Source organism: Drosophila miranda (assembly GCF_003369915.1).
Source record: "Drosophila miranda strain MSH22 chromosome Y unlocalized genomic scaffold, D.miranda_PacBio2.1 Contig_Y1_pilon, whole genome shotgun sequence".
In the NCBI taxonomy this organism is placed as follows: Eukaryota; Metazoa; Arthropoda; class Insecta; order Diptera; family Drosophilidae; genus Drosophila; species Drosophila miranda.
The window spans coordinates 42,571,998-42,590,990 of NW_022881603.1; the positions used below are offsets into that span (position 1 = coordinate 42,571,998).

The following is an 18,993-nucleotide window of genomic DNA, read 5'->3' on the forward strand; positions in this document are numbered from 1 at the left end:
AGCTAGTTGCTCAGAAGGTAGTTCCGAACTAGTTACCAGTAGAAAGCCAGCAACTAGTTAGCCACTCGACTACCCTTCTATTACCTGTAGCTAGCTCTGACCTAGTTACCAGTAACTAGTTCCGAACTGACTATTGGTAGAAGTCAATCTGGCAGTCTGGAATAATACAAAAATAAAAACACAATGTCTTTCATTATAACGAATAATTTTTAATTATATGATGCTTAGCCTACTCCTGGTTTTTGGCAAGACACTTCTTCTTAAACACCCTTTTCTTCATCCTTTGCATTTCCTTCCGCACAGTGTTTTCGGGGCGCTCATCGCCAGGCGGAATACATTCTGTAATTAATATTTGTTTTAATTTATATGAAAAATTTTTAAATCTCTAGAAGTGTAAATGGTATTTTACCTAGCAAAGCTGCAAAAAATTCTTTGTGGGTCCTAAGGGCCTTCTTCCCTTACGTTATAGGCTAGAACAATTTCCTCACTCAAAATAAAGTTTAAGCCGCTCAAAACGCCAGCTGGCTGGAGAATCGATTTCATTGCTGTTATCTGTTATCTTTCCTGCACAACGCTAACTTTGCAATGTTAGCTTCCCTTTCACTCTTACGGAGTCTACGCAAATGCCTTTTGCTCATCATTTTATTTGAAATATATAATATATATTTGCACGTACCTGTTTATATTAATTTGATTTATTTATTAATTCTTTTCCACTTTTTTAATAAATGTTTACACAAAAGACTCTTCCAGCGATTAGATGTTGTACAGAAGTGAACAAAATCAACGCATAAAGCAAACGAGGAAAACAAATGCATTTTGTTTGTGTAAATTCTTGTCTCTTTCATTCCACGAGCGCAACTACAGTAAAATATCACGATTAACTTACCATTTCGGTGCTTATTGCACGTCGTGGCTCGGTAAAAACTAGCTGAGTGGGCACTGTAACTCCACGGAATTGCGGTTATTTGCCGCCTTCAAAATCAAACCGAAGGCGGCTTCGTTTTTCGGTTCTTTTTCGACTGGTCCTAGTTTTCGACTAACTAGTTGCAGAACTAGTACATTGTAGTCGACGAAGACCTGGTCCGCGTTCGCTTCCCGCGTAACTAGTTGCGTAGCTAGTTGCGCGGTAAACAGCGCAGGACTAGTTCGAGAGGGGTCAATTGACCCCTTTGGTTCTACAGGGTACCATTCTCACCTCCCTGGTTCCAGATCGATTACCCGCAATGTATTTCAGCGGAGAATTTAACACATGCATGTCCTAGGGCGGAACCACCCCTGGTTCCCGCTCGATTACCCTTCGATTACCCGTAGCTAGTTGCTCAGAAGGTAGTTCCGAACTAGTTACCAGTAGAAAGCCAGCAACTAGTTAGCCACTCGACTACCCTTCTATTACCTGTAGCTAGCTCTGACCTAGTTACCAGTAACTAGTTCCGAACTGACTATTGGTAGAAGTCAATCTGGCAGTCTGGAATAATACAAAAATAAAAACACAATGTCTTTCATTATAACGAATAATTTTTAATTATATGATGCTTAGCCTACTCCTGGTTTTTGGCAAGACACTTCTTCTTAAACACCCTTTTCTTCATCCTTTGCATTGCCTTCCGCACAGTGTTTTCGGGGGCTCATCGCCAGGCGGAATACATTCTGTAATTAATATTTGTTTTAATTTATATGAAAAATTTTTAAATCTCTAGAAGTGTAAATGGTATTTTACCTAGCAAAGCTGCAAAAAATTCTTTGTGGGTCCTAAGGGCCTTCTTCCCTTACGTTATAGGCTAGAACAATTTCCTCACTCAAAATAAAGTTTAAGCCGCTCAAAACGCCAGCTGGCTGGAGAATCGATTTCATTGCTGTTATCTGTTATCTTTCCTGCACAACGCTAACTTTGCAATGTTAGCTTCCCTTTCACTCTTACGGAGTCTACGCAAATGCCTTTTGCTCATCATTTTATTTGAAATATATAATATATATTTGCACGTACCTGTTTATATTAATTTGATTTATTTATTAATTCTTTTCCACTTTTTTAATAAATGTTTACACAAAAGACTCTTCCAGCGATTAGATGTTGTACAGAAGTGAACAAAATCAACGCATAAAGCAAACGAGGAAAACAAATGCATTTTGTTTGTGTAAATTCTTGTCTCTTTCATTCCACGAGCGCAACTACAGTAAAATATCACGATTAACTTACCATTTCGGTGCTTATTGCACGTCGTGGCTCGGTAAAAACTAGCTGAGTGGGCACTGTAACTCCACGGAATTGCGGTTATTTGCCGCCTTCAAAATCAAACCGAAGGCGGCTTCGTTTTTCGGTTCTTTTTCGACTGGTCCGCGTTAGCTTCCCGCGTAACTAGTTGCAGAACTAGTACATTGTAGTCGACGCAGACCTGGTCCGCGTTCGCTTCCCGCGTAACTAGTTGCAGAACTAGTACATTGTAGTCGACGAAGACCTGGTCCGCGTTCGCTTCCCGCGTAACTAGTTGCGTAGCTAGTTGCGCGGTAAACAGCGCAGGACTAGTTCGAGAGGGGTCAATTGACCCCTTTGGTTCTACAGGGTACCATTCTCACCTCCCTGGTTCCAGATCGATTACCCGCAATGTATTTCAGCGGAGAATTTAACACATGCATGTCCTAGGGCGGAACCACCCCTGGTTCCCGCTCGATTACCCGTAGCTAGTTGCTCAGAAGGTAGTTCCGAACTAGTTACCAGTAGAAAGCCAGCAACTAGTTAGCCACTCGACTACCCTTCTATTACCTGTAGCTAGCTCTGACCTAGTTACCAGTAACTAGTTCCGAACTGACTATTGGTAGAAGTCAATCTGGCAGTCTGGAATAATACAAAAATAAAAACACAATGTCTTTCATTATAACGAATAATTTTTAATTATATGATGCTTAGCCTTCTCCTGGTTTTTGGCAAGACACTTCTTCTTAAACACCCTTTTCTTCATCCTTTGCATTGCCTTCCGCACAGTGTTTTCGGGGGCTCATCGCCAGGCGGAATACATTCTGTAATTAATATTTGTTTTAATTTATATGAAAAATTTTTAAATCTCTAGAAGTGTAAATGGTATTTTACCTAGCAAAGCTGCAAAAAATTCTTTGTGGGTCCTAAGGGCCTTCTTCCCTTACGTTATAGGCTAGAACAATTTCCTCACTCAAAATAAAGTTTAAGCCGCTCAAAACGCCAGCTGGCTGGAGAATCGATTTCATTGCTGTTATCTGTTATCTTTCCTGCACAACGCTAACTTTGCAATGTTAGCTTCCCTTTCACTCTTACGGAGTCTACGCAAATGCCTTTTGCTCATCATTTTATTTGAAATATATAATATATATTTGCACGTACCTGTTTATATTAATTTGATTTATTTATTAATTCTTTTCCACTTTTTTAATAAATGTTTACACAAAAGACTCTTCCAGCGATTAGATGTTGTACAGAAGTGAACAAAATCAACGCATAAAGCAAACGAGGAAAACAAATGCATTTTGTTTGTGTAAATTCTTGTCTCTTTCATTCCACGAGCGCAACTACAGTAAAATATCACGATTAACTTACCATTTCGGTGCTTATTGCACGTCGTGGCTCGGTAAAAACTAGCTGAGTGGGCACTGTAACTCCACGGAATTGCGGTTATTTGCCGCCTACAAAATCAAACCGAAGGCGGCTTCGTTTTTCGGTTCTTTTTCGACTGGTCCGCGTTAGCTTCCCGCGTAACTAGTTGCAGAACTAGTACATTGTAGTCGACGCAGACCTGGTCCGCGTTCGCTTCCCGCGTAACTAGTTGCAGAACTAGTACATTGTAGTCGACGAAGACCTGGTCCGCGTTCGCTTCCCGCGTAACTAGTTGCGTAGCTAGTTGCGCGGTAAACAGCGCAGGACTAGTTCGAGAGGGGTCAATTGACCCCTTTGGTTCTACAGGGTACCATTCTCACCTCCCTGGTTCCAGATCGATTACCCGCAATGTATTTCAGCGGAGAATTTAACACATGCATGTCCTAGGGCGGAACCACCCCTAGTTCCCGCTCGATTACCCTTCGATTACCCGTAGCTAGTTGCTCAGAAGGTAGTTCCGAACTAGTTACCAGTAGAAAGCCAGCAACTAGTTAGCCACTCGACTACCCTTCTATTACCTGTAGCTAGCTCTGACCTAGTTACAAGTAACTAGTTCCGAACTGACTATTGGTAGAAGTCAATCTGGCAGTCTGGAATAATACAAAAATAAAAACACAATGTCTTTCATTATAACGAATAATTTTTAATTATATGATGCTTAGCCTACTCCTGGTTTTTGGCAAGACACTTCTTCTTAAACACCCTTTTCTTCATCCTTTGCATTGCCTTCCGCACAGTGTTTTCGGGGGGCTCATCGCCAGGCGGAATACATTCTGTAATTAATATTTGTTTTAATTTATATGAAAAATTTTTAAATCTCTAGAAGTGTAAATGGTATTTTACCTAGCAAAGCTGCAAAAAATTCTTTGTGGGTCCTAAGGGCCTTCTTCCCTTACGTTATAGGCTAGAACAATTTCCTCACTCAAAATAAAGTTTAAGCCGCTCAAAACGCCAGCTGGCTGGAGAATCGATTTCATTGCTGTTATCTGTTATCTTTCCTGCACAACGCTAACTTTGCAATGTTAGCTTCCCTTTCACTCTTACGGAGTCTACGCAAATGCCTTTTGCTCATCATTTTATTTGAAATATATAATATATATTTGCACGTACCTGTTTATATTAATTTGATTTATTTATTAATTCTTTTCCACTTTTTTAATAAATGTTTACACAAAAGACTCTTCCAGCGATTAGATGTTGTACAGAAGTGAACAAAATCAACGCATAAAGCAAACGAGGAAAACAAATGCATTTTGTTTGTGTAAATTCTTGTCTCTTTCATTCCACGAGCGCAACTACAGTAAAATATCACGATTAACTTACCATTTCGGTGCTTATTGCACGTCGTGGCTCGGTAAAAACTAGCTGAGTGGGCACTGTAACTCCACGGAATTGCGGTTATTTGCCGCCTTCAAAATCAAACCGAAGGCGGCTTCGTTTTTCGGTTCTTTTTCGACTGGTCCGCGTTAGCTTCCCGCGTAACTAGTTGCAGAACTAGTACATTGTAGTCGACGCAGACCTGGTCCGCGTTCGCTTCCCGCGTAACTAGTTGCAGAACTAGTACATTGTAGTCGACGAAGACCTGGTCCGCGTTCGCTTCCCGCGTAACTAGTTGCGTAGCTAGTTGCGCGGTAAACAGCGCAGGACTAGTTCGAGAGGGGTCAATTGACCCCTTTGGTTCTACAGGGTACCATTCTCACCTCCCTGGTTCCAGATCGATTACCCGCAATGTATTTCAGCGGAGAATTTAACACATGCATGTCCTAGGGCGGAACCACCCCTGGTTCCCGCTCGATTACCCTTCGATTACCCGTAGCTAGTTGCTCAGAAGGTAGTTCCGAACTAGTTACCAGTAGAAAGCCAGCAACTAGTTAGCCACTCGACTACCCTTCTATTACCTGTAGCTAGCTCTGACCTAGTTACCAGTAACTAGTTCCGAACTGACTATTGGTAGAAGTCAATCTGGCAGTCTGGAATAATACAAAAATAAAAACACAATGTCTTTCATTATAACGAATAATTTTTAATTATATGATGCTTAGCCTACTCCTGGTTTTTGGCAAGACACTTCTTCTTAAACACCCTTTTCTTCATCCTTTGCATTTCCTTCCGCACAGTGTTTTCGGGGCGCTCATCGCCAGGCGGAATACATTCTGTAATTAATATTTGTTTTAATTTATATGAAAAATTTTTAAATCTCTAGAAGTGTAAATGGTATTTTACCTAGCAAAGCTGCAAAAAATTCTTTGTGGGTCCTAAGGGCCTTCTTCCCTTACGTTATAGGCTAGAACAATTTCCTCACTCAAAATAAAGTTTAAGCCGCTCAAAACGCCAGCTGGCTGGAGAATCGATTTCATTGCTGTTATCTGTTATCTTTCCTGCACAACGCTAACTTTGCAATGTTAGCTTCCCTTTCACTCTTACGGAGTCTACGCAAATGCCTTTTGCTCATCATTTTATTTGAAATATATAATATATATTTGCACGTACCTGTTTATATTAATTTGATTTATTTATTAATTCTTTTCCACTTTTTTAATAAATGTTTACACAAAAGACTCTTCCAGCGATTAGATGTTGTACAGAAGTGAACAAAATCAACGCATAAAGCAAACGAGGAAAACAAATGCATTTTGTTTGTGTAAATTCTTGTCTCTTTCATTCCACGAGCGCAACTACAGTAAAATATCACGATTAACTTACCATTTCGGTGCTTATTGCACGTCGTGGCTCGGTAAAAACTAGCTGAGTGGGCACTGTAACTCCACGGAATTGCGGTTATTTGCCGCCTTCAAAATCAAACCGAAGGCGGCTTCGTTTTTCGGTTCTTTTTCGACTGGTCCGCGTTAGCTTCCCGCGTAACTAGTTGCGTAGCTAGTTGCGCGGTAAACAGCGCAGAACTAGTTCGAGAGGGGTCAATTGACCCCTTTGGTTATACAGGGTATTGTGTGTGTACTAACACATGCAAAGATGTTCTCTCTGCGCTCTCTCTCTCATGATGACGTCACTCTGGGGTATTGATCGCGCAAGCCAGTGTGTGACGCTTTTGTTGTATGAACTGGCACATCTACATACATATATACTGTATGGTTAGTGGTACAGTGTTAGTAAATTTTGAATATCAAGTGAATAATTTGGAAATTCTTGGCACAGTCTAATTATAAACAAATAATTATTTTTTTTCTTACAAGAATGGGCCGAAAGTCTTATTGTACAGCCCAATTGGCTCTTAGTCTGAAAAAAGAAGGCCAATCTCGTCGGGCCATTGCCAAATTAATGAAAAGGTCTCATAATTTTGTTGAAATGCTTTAAAAATTAAAACCTAGTTTGGAAACTCGCGGAAAGCCACAGAAAACAACTATAACACTGGACCACTACATACTTTTCTTTGAGGAAAAAGAACCCATTTAAGTCGTAAAAGGCTATTGCATCAGAAATCGGACTAGAAGTTAGTTAGACTCCAACGATCCGTAGACGGCTACAACAAGCAAACCTTCCAAGGAGAATAGAAAGAAAGGTCCCACTTACGCGTCAACAAAATTTAGCCATGGGGCAAACTTTTGCTAAAGATCATAAAGACGGCGTAGGATGCGGCGGAGAGAAAAAGTGGAGAAGCCTTTTATGGAGCGACGAAACTAAAATAAATTTATTAGGGAATGAATGTGAAAGCAATGTATGAAGCCCTAAACGAAAGAATTTTGATCCATGTTTTACAAAAAGAAATTGTCAAACATGGAGGTGCCAGTTAAAGATATGGGTCTGCTTATCCTGGTACGGCGTAGGTCCATTTTTCCTGACAACGAACAGAATGGACGCTGAGCAATACATACCCAGATTGGAGACAGTTATGTTACCTTATGCTGAAGAAAACATGACTTTCCATTGGGTATTTAAGTAATATAACCACCCAAGGCACACATCCAAGCTTTTGACCAAATTTGTTTAGGACTAAACAATAGGCGTTTTAAAGTTGCTTCTTAAATTTTCCGACTTAAATCCAATCGAAAACTTGTGGGGAGATTTATCTAAGTTTTCATTTTCAAATAATCAAAAATTATGCGAGGCGTCCAAAAATTGTGGTATGAGACACCTGCCAGACGCTTATTAAAAGTACGCCAAAAATAATTATAAAGGTGACACAAAATAAAGATGGATACATCGGATATTAACTATTGAATCCCATTTAGGCAACAAAAAAATAATAATAATCAGTTAACAAACTTTTTTCATGACAATACTTGAAGTGTACCTATTATTTTGAGCAGCCAGATATTGACTTTGAAGTACAAATGGATCTATTTTCTTTTATAACATTATCTTAGAATACAATCAAGTTGATTTGATTGAAAACAAATACTTAAGGAATAATTGAGAACTTCAGGGGCCTGAAATTTTTATGAAATATTCATTAATTTTGCGTACAATGATTGAAAATGTTTAAAGTGACCGCCACGATAATTAGATATTGATCTCTAACAACACTGCGCATGTGCCCTGCTGCATATCGATGTTCTCATATCGATGTTCTCATATCGATATTCTTCTTTCGGCGTCTGTCTCTTGCGTACTCGGAAGCACATATAATTCTGTATACTAATCTTCTGCTGTCTTACAAATAAAATAACTTTAACAGGTTATGGGCCCAGACACCAATTCACCCAGAAACAGTATAAAACAGAAACAGTGAGAAACAATAAACATTGTTTGGTGCTTAGTGAAAAGCAGTGCTAAAAAAATGGCATAGACTCATTAGTGTATGTGTGTACATAGAAAGGCAAAAGAACAAGTTGAACAAATTCGCATTGTGTTTTTTTGATTAGATTTTTGCAGCGAATCGGACCGTTGCCGTGGTTTAAAGTCCAAAATAAAGCAGTCCCAACGGATCAAGAAACACAAAAGCGAACGGAGACTCAAGTGTGTATACCAAAAAGTGCGTATGCCAAGCCGCACAAGACCGCGAGTGTGTATACCCAAAAGTGTGTATACCAAGCCTTAGAAAATCCCGAGTGTGTGTGTGTAAATAGCAACTCGGAGGGATACTTAAAAGAAAACGAAAAAACAAAAGAAAGACACGGACAACAGTATTGTCGTCGTAGTTGCTTTGTGCATGAGACGATCGACAGTTACAAATTTTGCACTGTGGGACAATAAGTATAAAAAATGAGTGGAAATATGAATTTCAATATTGAGAAACTGGACGAAAAGAATTATAGCACATGGGAAGTTTTGATGAGAAGTGTTCTCATACAAAATGATTTGTGGCCAATCGTCAGTGGTAAAATTGAGCTTAGTGAAAGTGCAACAAATGAGCAACGTGCAGCTTTTGAACTAAAGGATCAAAAGGCGTTGGCGTCAATTTTACTTTGTGTTAAATCGACCCAACTAAACAATAAAAATTGTGTATCGTCGTCACAGGCATGGCAAAAGCTAAATAAAATTCACAGGGCAAGCAGACCAGCAAGGGTAGTGCTTTTAATTAAACAATTGTTGACGTTAAAAATGTCGGATGGTATAATTGCACAGGAATATTTGCGGAAATTCCAGGTGGTACACGAGGCTTTAGCAGAGGTCAACATAAAGGTTGATGAAAAGATCTTATCAGTTGTGTTGCTAAATGGTTTGCCTAAATCGTATGAAAGTTTTGTTGTTGCGATTGAGACGCGAGATGATTTGCCGAGCCTGAGCATGCTAAAAATAAAAATTTCTGAAGAAGCGAATAGGCAGGAAGATAGCATTAGCAAGGAAATTACAAGTAGCGCGGAACTACACGTCAGTTATGACAACAACAATTTTAAGAAAAACTTGAAGAAGGGCAAAAAGTGTTTTAAGTGCGGAAAGGAAGGGCATTTTAAATCGGAATGCCGTGCTAAAAGCAAGCAGGAAGGAGCAAACAACAAGGGCGCAAACAGTAAAAGCGGGGAAAGATTGGGTACAATGCTTTGCGTAACCGAATATGCCAAAGTGGAACCAGAAAAATATGTACCAATCCTAAGTTTAGCTAAGCCAAATGACCAGATGTTAAATGCATGGTGCATAGACAGTGGCGCAACGGCGCATCTATGTTGTGACAAGGAGCGCTTTGTGTCGTTCACGGAAGATAATCAAAAAGTATTTTTAGCCGGCGGTAAATCACTTATTGCTGAAGGGCATGGAACTGTTCAAGTAAAGTTCGGTGATAGATCCGTTACGCTGGAAAAGGTTATCTTGGTACCAGATTTGCAGTACAATTTTATATCGGTCACAAAACTATTAAAACATGGAAAAAAAGTTGTGTTTGAGAAAAATCAAGCGATGATTTTTGAAAACGGAAAAATAGTTATAAAGGCACATCTGGAAAATGGATTGTTTATGTTTCAGGACAATCAGGAAAAGTGTATGAACATTGTAAATGTTGAGGCATATGCATTCAAATGGCACAATAGGTTCGGCCACGTACATTTTGACGCATTAAAGGAAATGGTTAACAAGGAGATGGTAATAGGTCTCAAGGGCATATACAAGCCAAAACAAGTGTGTGCAACATGCGCAAAAAGTAAAATTTGCGTGCAACCATTTCAATCGAGCACAAACAGGTCAAAGGGCGTTCTAGACTTAATATATACTGATGTATGCGGTCCAATGCAAAAGCAGTCAATGGGAGGCAATCGATATTTCGCCACATTTATTGATGATTGTTCAAGATATGTATCAGTAAGTTTCCTAAAAACCAAAGATCAGGTTTTCGAGGCTTTTAAAGAATTTAAAAGTCAAGTTGAGTGCCAAACTGGGAGAAAAGTCAAGGTTTTACGAAGCGACAATGGCCGAGAATACATATCAAACGTTTTTGATAATTACCTAAACCAAAATGGAATAAAGCGAAACTTAACAGTGCCATATACACCTCAACAAAACGGAGTTGCAGAAAGGGCCAACAGAACATTGGTAGAAATGGCAAGAAGTATGCTGCTGCATGCTGGGTTAAGTGAATGCTATTGGGCAGAAGAAATTCGAAATGCCACGTATTTGCAAAATATAGTGTCAAGCAGCTGCTTGAGCGGGGTGACACCTTTTGAAATATGGACAGGTAGAAAGCCAGTGGTATCGCATTTAAGAGTTTTTGGCTCAGTAGATAAAACAAAGAAATCAAAGTTCGCACAGAAAGGCTTAGAGTATATAATGGTGGGCTACTCGGATACGGCAAAAGCATACCGTTTGGTCAATAAAGAAACCAGGAAACTCGTAGAGAGTAGGGATGTCATTTTTGTAGAACCTGAAGGGGGCAAACTAGATGCATCATGTTCCAATGACATGGCATCAATTGAGGTTCAACAAAACCAGGACTCTGAACCCGAAATGGATAGCGAGCAATTTAAAGATCCAGAAAATGAGCCAGAAAATCAGGAGGAGATTAGGTCTAGTAATGACATTCTTGTAATTCCAGAACCAATAAGAGGACCAGGACGCCCAACCATAGTACGGACGGGCAAACCAGGACGACCAAGGAAGCAGTATCATATGCTCAATGCGATACTGGCAGCAGACGTACAAGTTCCACAAAACTACGCACAAGCTGAACGGTCTACTGAAGGCGAGATATGGAAAGCATCAATGAAGGACGAGTACGAATCTCTCGTGAAGAACGGCACGTGGTCGCTTACTAAATTGCATAGCGGGAAAAAGTCCATTGGATGCAGATGGGCTTATGCAGTTAAGTCCAATCCGGATGGAAGCGTGAACAGGCTCAAATCACGTCTGGTGGCGAAAGGTTGTAGCCAACGCTACGGGATCGACTACAAGGAAACATTTACACCAGTTGTACGCCACGCAACTATCAGGTTCATAATTGCACTTGCAGTCGAACATGGTCTCCACCTACATCAAATGGATGTTGTCACGGCGTATCTCAACGGCGAATTGGAAGATGAGGTTTTTATGAGACAACCTGAGGGCTTCATCAGCGAAGTTCACCCAAATCACGTTTTGAGGATTCACAAAAGTATATATGGCCTAAAACAATCAGGAAGAGTGTAGAACTCTACGTTGGATGCAACGCTGAGACGCATTGGTTTTATACCGACTGTCAACGAACCCTGTCTGTATTGTAAGCCAGGTAAAAATATGTGTCTAATAGCTGTCTACGTAGATGACATTATTTTGGCGTTTAAGGACCTAGATGATATATCAGATATCAAGATAAAGATCGCAGCAGAATTTGATGTGGTTGACATCGGGCCTATGCAATACTTTTTAGGTATTGAGATGAAACGTGAAGGCAGTACGGGTGCGATTTCAATCAGCCAACGGAAGTATATTAGAGAGTTGCTCGAACAGTACAATTTGAAAGATTGTCGACAGACGTCCACGCCTCTTGAAGCTGGTTACCAGGTGGCATGCAACAAAGAGGACTGCCGCAGGGTCGACATCACATCGTTCCAAAAGCTAACTGGAGAGTTATCGTATCTTGCTGTTATGACTCGTGCGGACATTGCGCATTCAGTGAACAAATTAGCACAACGTAACAAGGATCCTCATTCCGAGCATGAAGCGGCAGCCAAGCACATCCTTCGATATTTGGCAAAAACTATCGACTGGGAGATATGCTACACAAAGCAAGGAAAGGCAATTGAGTGTTTTGTTGATGCAGATTGGGCAAGTGATATGACGAACCGAAAGTCATTCACTGGCTATGTATGCATGTTGGCAGGAGGAGCGGTTTCTTGGGAGTCAAGAAAGCAATCGACGGTTGCCCTCAGTTCCACGGCGGCAGAGTACATAGCCTTATCATCTGCAGCAAAAGAGGCGATATACTTTCGCAGCCTACTGATTGACTTGAAGCTGATGTCCAAGGAGTCAGCTATTCAGATGTACGGCGACAACATTGGAGCACAGCAGCTTGCTAGAAACCCCATGTTTCATGCACGTACAAAGCACATCGACGTCAAGATACATCATATTCGAGAGGTTCTCAAGAGAGGTGAAGTCAACATTGCGTATCTGCCAACCGATGAGATGATAGCAGATGTCCTCACAAAGAACTTAGCCAAGGTTAAGCACCATAAATTTGTATTCGCATTTGGTTTAAAAGATCGTTTATAAGTGCTTGACATGTTATTGAATATTAGTTAAGTATATTTAAAGTTTGTAAACATGCGTTGTGTTGAGGAGGAGTGTTCAAAATGAGAGCCACGATAATTAGATATTGATCTCTAACAACACTGCGCATGTGCCCTGCTGCATATCGATGTTCTCATATCGATATTCTTCTTTCGGCGTCTGTCTCTTGCGTATGTTACTCGGAAGCACATATAATTCTGTATACTAATCTTCTGCTGTCTTACAAATAAAATAACTTTAACAGAAAAATACATTTTTCTTACCCCAATTTTAATCCATAGCGCATCTTTAAATATAAAGAACAGCGCTTTCTCATCCCAGTAGACCAAAACTTCGCAAACGAGAGTTAAGGGAAACTCAGCCGTATAAAACTATCGAATTAAGATCTGAAAACGATAAGAAAATGAATCACTAGTCGCTCAGCTTGTGGCAGTGAAAAACGAGCCTTTTATGATATCTTTTACGAGACTTTTGCGAGCCGTTTATGATATCTTTAGCGAGACTTTTGCGATCCTTTTATGATATCTTTTGCGAGACTTTTGCAATATCGTTTGGGAGCCTTTTGCAATATCGTTTGCGAGCTCTTTATGATATCTTTTGCGAGCCGAAAGTAATATGAAATGGCACGCACAATTTTTTTTTGTCTTATATAATTATACCCGGTACACTAAATGAGTATTGGGGTATATTAGATTTGTGGTAAAAGTGGATGTGTGTAACGTCCAGAAGGAATCGTTTCCGACCCCATAAAGTATATATATTCTTGATCAGCATCAATAGCCGAGTCGATTGAGCCCTGTCTGACTGTCCGTCCGTCCGTCTGTCCGTCTGTCCGTCCCCTTCAGCGCCTAGTGCTCAAAGACTATAAGAGCTAGAGCAACGATGTTTTGGATCCAGACTTCTGTGATATGTCACTGCTACAAAAATATTTCAAAATTTCGCCCCGCCCACTTCCGCCCCCACAAAGGACGAAAATCTGTGGCATCCACAATTTTAAAGATATGAGAAAACCAAAAACGTAGAGTTGTAGAGAATGACCATATCTTTAAGACTGCGGAATCTGAATTGGATCGTATTATTATTATAGCCAGCATCAAGAAAACAATTTAATTTTTTCTCGCCCTTTCTCTCTCTAACACACACGTAGCATAGGCGGCTTTGCTTAGAGTAAAACATTAGCGCCTAGATCTCAGAGACTACAAAAGCTATTGCAACCAAATTTGGTATCCACACTCCTAATATATCGGACCGAGACGAGTCTGTTTCAAAATTTCGCCACACCCCCTTACGACCCCGCAAAGGACGAAAATCTGGGGATATTCAAAAATCTCAGAGACTATTAAGGCTAGAGTAACCAAATTTGGTATCCGCACTCCTGTTAGATCTTACTATAAAACGTGTATCTCAAAATTTCGCCCCACCCCCTTCCGCCCACACAAAGAACGAAAATCTGTTGCATCCACAATATTGCACATTCGGGAAAACTAAAAACGCAGAATCATAGATAATGACCATATCTATCAGATTGCTGAATCTGGATCAGATAAGATCATTTTTATAGCCAATAGGAACAAATCAATTTGCAGTGGCTACGCAGCGCCCGACGTCACGCTCAGACTGATTTTCTGTCTCTCTCGCACGCACTCTTTGTCGTGTCGTTTAATATTAGCGGCGTCTGCCGGAGGAGAGCCATACTGACTTAGTATCGGGTATAACCGTAGAGTTGCGGTGTCCGCAGCAACTCACAACGTTCCCCCTCGTTTTGTAATCTATTTATGTACCACAAAAATTAAAAATTAAAATTAACTTAAAAACGAGGGGGAACGTTGTCTCCTCCGGACGGACGGACAGACAGACAGGGCTCAATCGACTCGGCTATTGATGCTGATCAAGAATATATATACTTTATGGGGTCGGAAACGATTCCTTCTGGACGTTACACACATCCACTTTTACCACAAATCTAATATACCCCAATACTCATTTTGAGTATCGGGTATAATATTATTAGTGAATTCAATTTAATTTGTTTTTGCCCCTTCGACACTCTGTCCTGGGCGTACTGGAAGAATTTTTTCGTGATTCGGTCGAAATCGTCGTCTTCTAACGAAAATCTTTCATTAAATCCCGCTGTAAAAAAATTATCATGTTTTTTATTACAATAAACAATATACATATTTATATTTAAGCTAACGTTTGCAGATTCATACAAAAAACTACTAAGAAAATCAGTTAGCGCGTCTTATACTCCGTAGTGCACATAGCTTCCTGGAGCCACATTCCTTTTAATAACCCCACGTGGCGTGCATTTCAAAGTTCGAACATCTCGTGGTAGCCCTGGAATTTTTTCGGACAAAAGCTGGAGCAAATCATTAGCTGGTCTCTTGCTAATATTATTTTCGGACATCCACTGACCTAGGCGCACATTAAAACTGGTTGATTCGAAATTCTGAACTAAACATTTGAAAAATCATTCCATGGCTCTGGAAAACTAAAGTCTGCTGCATTTTCTTCAATAATATTAATGTTCGATGTACTTTTATTGATATGCTTCGATTCGCATACATATATATTTCCGGCATTTAAATGGCATTTTTTATTAATATTAGTACTCCCCTGTGTATAAAAAAAATGGTGCGCAAAGTGAGTTCCAGCGAAAATTGTTATATTCGTTGACGCAGGTTGCCTTATGCACAAGAAGATGGCTTGAAAAAAATATATACACAGAATGTGTAGATTGTTGTCTTTTTGGGGTCTATACTGCTCACAAACTCAAATTTTGTGCACTATACTATTAAATAAATAATAATTTACTTACCGATTTTTACTTTTTTTCACTATTTTTTGGATTTAACTCCCCGTTTACGTCCTTCTGCTGCGGTTTGTAATCACAAAATAACACAAAACGAAAAAACGGCGGCGTTGTGCCGGGCCGCAGTTTGACATGTTCGTTCATGTTCTATTACGTGATCCGGCGTTTCTTGCGTATTGTGCCCGTTTTTAAGTCCGATTGTGATAGTTTTGCGGGACTTTGGTCGTCGCACAGTTTTCGTCCGGTAAACGCTCTTTTCTGAGTCCGTCTGCGAGCATTTTGTGAGACTTCTCCCGTACCTAGCTATTTTTTACGTTATGTTTCACTTTTCTGTCCATTTTTCACCCGTTTTTAAGTCCGTTTGTGATAGTTTTGCGAGACTTTGTCGTCACTCGGTTTTCGTCCAGTAAATGATCTTTTCTAAGTCCGTCTGCGAGCATTTTGCGAGACTTCACTCATCGCTCCCGGATTTTTATCATTTCTAAGTCCGTTTCCGGACATTTTATGATAGTTCCGTTTTACTATCGCTCTTTGGTCCACTGGGTCGATGTATCTTAATGTATCTTAAGCGGCTCGCCTTCTGTCCATGCTCTAAAATATATTTCTCAAATAATTTAATAATATTAGGCATTGCCATTGTCAAAAATATAATTGCACTTATCCGCAAAAAGTTTCACGACGACAGCTCGACATCAACTGATTTTCGCGCTTTTTTTGACTCGTGAGAGAGAGGGAAAAATAGGTCAATTTGTTTGAGTGTGTGGACAAAGATAGAGGGAGAGAACAACTCAAAGACATTTGACAAAATGTTAACTATTTATATTATTTTTTGTCGTGTTTATGTAAGAATAAACGCTTTCTTCATACATACGCTGTTACATATATTTTCATTACTTCAATATACCCTGTTTCCCTTTGAGTACCTCGTTCACACTCATGCACACACACACACAAAGGTTGCGCGCGGCAATGAGCAAAAGCAGAAAAATGGTAGAAGTCATAAACGCTTGAAAATCAAACAATAGGAAGGTAAGTAAAGTATACATTCAAATAAGCCCTGTATATATTTAAGCTTTATTTTAGCATGATCCGCTGCCACTGCTGCAACATCCACTGCCACTGCTACAGCCACTGCCACTGCAACTGCCAATGCCAATGCAACTGCCAATGCCAATGCCACTGCCACTGACAATGCCACCATTGCCACTGCAACTGCCAAGCCGCCAGCTCCGGGAAAATCCACGACGGTCAGCAAGGTGGCCTAGAGTTTCGAGCCCACCGCTTCAGCGGCGGTATCCACGGAAATAGCTCCTGTCTCTGGGGCAAGCGTCAAGTCTGGCTTAGCATCCGGGCGTACAGTCATCTTTGAAAACAAAGCTGGCGCTGGAGGGCCAGAGGAGGGCAGATGCAAGGAGGACACCGCTTCCAAAAGGATCCGTGCGAGCTGTCGCTGAAGGAGCGCATGAAGCTTTTCGAGACCGACAACAACAAGGCCATAATACCGAAGGCTCCAATAGCATCTGCAGCTAGCGTTAGTCAGATCAGACCCGAAGGTGAGTTCTGGTTGAAAACCCTTGGATCAGCGTGTGGTCGCAACTTATCTCATTGTCCTTTGCAGACTGTGCGCTATGTCGATCAGGATTTCTACTACAACCAGGACAGTTCGCTTAACTCGTCGCAGACCTCGGTCGGCATTGATGACTATTTAGATGAGCCTCTGATCGACGACTATGGAATCACTCAAAATGATGACAGCCATGATGACTTGGACAGCCACCTATCGAGGGGCGTAAGTTTTCTCTGTTTCCTCTTTTGTTCCACCTACTTATAATCCGTTTGTACAGAGCAAAGAAAACCCGGCCACAACGAGTTGCCTTACTATTGGCGATCAGGAGATCATGGACCGCAAAGACCTATTCGACAAGCAGCGGCAGGAAATATTACTTGCGCCAGAGCAGGGGCAGCTCGAAAAAGAGCGCCAAAAGATCAGGTCCAAAAAGGATTATCTTCAGCAATTGACATTTCAATGCCTAGGAAAACCACCCGAAGAAGAGAAATCCTTAATCCCTCTTATCCCTAAGAGGACCTATGAAGTACCAGCCGACAGCAGCAGCTCTATTACAAGTAACCGTCCTAACCGGTCCCCATGTCTAACAGACTATTGTACGGCGGACTCAATAAACATGTAGCACAAAAATTAAATTCCTTGTACTTTATTTATATTTGTAATTGGGAACAGTAAAAAATAAAAATACAATACAATTAATAATACAAATATTTTAGCATTTTTTCCTTTTCTTTTCCATTCTTCCTTCAAACTTAAACAAACTTATTCGGTTTGTTTTGCTCAAGCTCATATGTGTATGTATGAGTAAGTAAGGACAAAGTACAAAGCAAAGTGTAAAATTTTCAAAAATTTTAAATTTTTTGATCGATTTCAAAATAAAATTTTATTTACCTCTTATCAATAAAATATATTTTAAAACGAGGTGGAACGTTGTGAGTTGCTGCGGACACCGCAACTCTACAGTTATACCCGATACTAAGTCAGTATGGCTCTCTCCGGCAGACGCCGCTAATATTGAACGACACGACAAAGAGTGCGTGCGAGAGAGACAGAAAATCAGTCTGAGCGTGACGTCGGGGTCTGCGTAGCCACTGCAAATTGATTTGTTCCTTTTGGCTACAACAATGATCCGATCTGACCCAGATTCAGCAATCTGATAGCTATGGTCATTATCTATGATTCTTCGTTTTTAGTTTTCTCGAATGTGCAATATTGTGGATGCAACAGATTTTCAACTTTTGTGGGGGCGGAAGGGGGTGGGGCGAAATTCTGAGATATACGTTTTATAGTCAGATCTAACAGAAGTGCGGATACCAAATTTGGTTACTCTAACCTTAATAGTCTTTGAGATTTGTGGATGCCCCAGATTTTCGTCCTTTGCGTGGGCGGAAGGGGGTGTGGCGAAATTTGGACACGAAACGGTCAAGGTCCGATATCACAGGAGTGTGGATACCAAATTTGGTTGCTCTGGCTCTTATAGGTTCTGAGATCCTTGAACTCATATTTTGCAATTGGCAAAACCGACCATGAAACCTGTGTGTTAGAGAGAGACAGAGCGAGAAAGAATGAAATTGTTTTCTTGATTCTGGCTATAATAACTATACGATCTGGTTCAGATTTTGCACTCTAGAAGATATAGTCATCTTCTACGATTCGGCGTTTTTAGTTTTATCGTATCTTTAAAAATGTAGATGCCACAGATTTTCGTTCTTTGTGGGGGCGGAAGTGGGCGGGGCGAAGTTTTGAAATATTTTTGTAGCAGTGACATATCACAGAAATCTGGATCCAAAACATCGTTGCTCTAGCTCTTATAGTCTTTGAGCACTAGGCGCCGAAGGGGACGGACGGACGGACGGACAGACGGACAGACAGACAGGGCTCAATCGACTCGGCTAT

General features: G+C 40.6%; 5 long non-coding RNA genes across 11 annotated transcripts; all 5 read right to left on the reverse strand.

Moving 5' to 3' along the window:
- Positions 1 to 188: 188 nt before the first annotated feature.
- On the reverse strand, positions 189 to 1,180 carry LOC117190532. Of its 3 annotated transcripts, none has more exons than XR_004473738.1 (4): positions 1,081 to 1,180; positions 890 to 1,022; positions 410 to 676; positions 189 to 339 (listed from the first exon to the last, which is right to left on the reverse strand). It is a non-coding gene; the product is annotated as an uncharacterized LOC117190532 (long non-coding RNA). The 3 variants fall into 3 exon arrangements; XR_004473737.1 differs by having other exon boundaries at positions 410 to 615; positions 677 to 1,022; XR_004473739.1 differs by lacking the exon at positions 410 to 676 and having other exon boundaries at positions 677 to 1,022.
- A 320-nt stretch (positions 1,181 to 1,500) lies between these two features.
- On the reverse strand, positions 1,501 to 2,334 carry LOC117190527. Of its 2 annotated transcripts, none has more exons than XR_004473728.1 (3): positions 2,201 to 2,334; positions 1,721 to 1,987; positions 1,501 to 1,650 (listed from the first exon to the last, which is right to left on the reverse strand). It is a non-coding gene; the product is annotated as an uncharacterized LOC117190527 (long non-coding RNA). The 2 variants fall into 2 exon arrangements; XR_004473727.1 differs by having other exon boundaries at positions 1,721 to 1,926; positions 1,988 to 2,332.
- A 559-nt stretch (positions 2,335 to 2,893) lies between these two features.
- On the reverse strand, positions 2,894 to 3,649 carry LOC117190526. Of its 2 annotated transcripts, none has more exons than XR_004473726.1 (3): positions 3,569 to 3,649; positions 3,089 to 3,355; positions 2,894 to 3,018 (listed from the first exon to the last, which is right to left on the reverse strand). It is a non-coding gene; the product is annotated as an uncharacterized LOC117190526 (long non-coding RNA). The 2 variants fall into 2 exon arrangements; XR_004473725.1 differs by having other exon boundaries at positions 3,089 to 3,294; positions 3,356 to 3,649.
- Positions 3,650 to 4,247: 598 nt separating this feature from the next.
- On the reverse strand, positions 4,248 to 5,074 carry LOC117190522. 2 transcript variants are annotated; one of them, XR_004473717.1, is made up of 3 exons: positions 4,949 to 5,074; positions 4,469 to 4,735; positions 4,248 to 4,398 (listed from the first exon to the last, which is right to left on the reverse strand). It is a non-coding gene; the product is annotated as an uncharacterized LOC117190522 (long non-coding RNA). The 2 variants fall into 2 exon arrangements; XR_004473718.1 differs by lacking the exon at positions 4,949 to 5,074 and adding an exon at positions 4,736 to 4,935 and having other exon boundaries at positions 4,469 to 4,674.
- Positions 5,075 to 5,627: 553 nt separating this feature from the next.
- On the reverse strand, positions 5,628 to 6,462 carry LOC117190525. Of its 2 annotated transcripts, none has more exons than XR_004473723.1 (3): positions 6,329 to 6,462; positions 5,849 to 6,115; positions 5,628 to 5,778 (listed from the first exon to the last, which is right to left on the reverse strand). It is a non-coding gene; the product is annotated as an uncharacterized LOC117190525 (long non-coding RNA). The 2 variants fall into 2 exon arrangements; XR_004473724.1 differs by having other exon boundaries at positions 5,849 to 6,054; positions 6,116 to 6,460.
- Between the last annotated feature and the right edge of the window lie 12,531 nt (positions 6,463 to 18,993).